This window comes from Bison bison, unplaced genomic scaffold (genome assembly GCF_000754665.1).
Source record: "Bison bison bison isolate TAMUID 2011002044 unplaced genomic scaffold, Bison_UMD1.0 scf7180017864141, whole genome shotgun sequence".
Classification (NCBI taxonomy): domain Eukaryota; kingdom Metazoa; phylum Chordata; class Mammalia; order Artiodactyla; family Bovidae; genus Bison; species Bison bison.
In genome coordinates, this window is record NW_011494713.1 from 3,616,665 (window position 1) to 3,616,979 (window position 315).

Sequence of the window (315 nt, forward strand, 5' to 3'; positions counted from 1 at the left end):
CTTCGGCGCTCAGCCTTCTTCACAGTCCATCTCTCACATCCATACATGACCACAGGAAAAAACATAGCCTTGACTAGATGGACCTTTGTTGGCAAAGTAATGTCTCTGCTTTTGAATATGCCTTCTAGGTTAGACATAACTTTCCTTCCAAGGAGTTAGCGTCTTTTAATTTCATGGCTGCAGTCACCATCTGCAGTGATTTTGGAGCCCCAAAAAATAAAGTCTGACACTGTTTCCCCAACTATTTCCCATGAAGTGATGGGACCAGATGCCGTGATCTTCGTTTTCTGAATGTTGAGCTTTAAGCCAACTTTT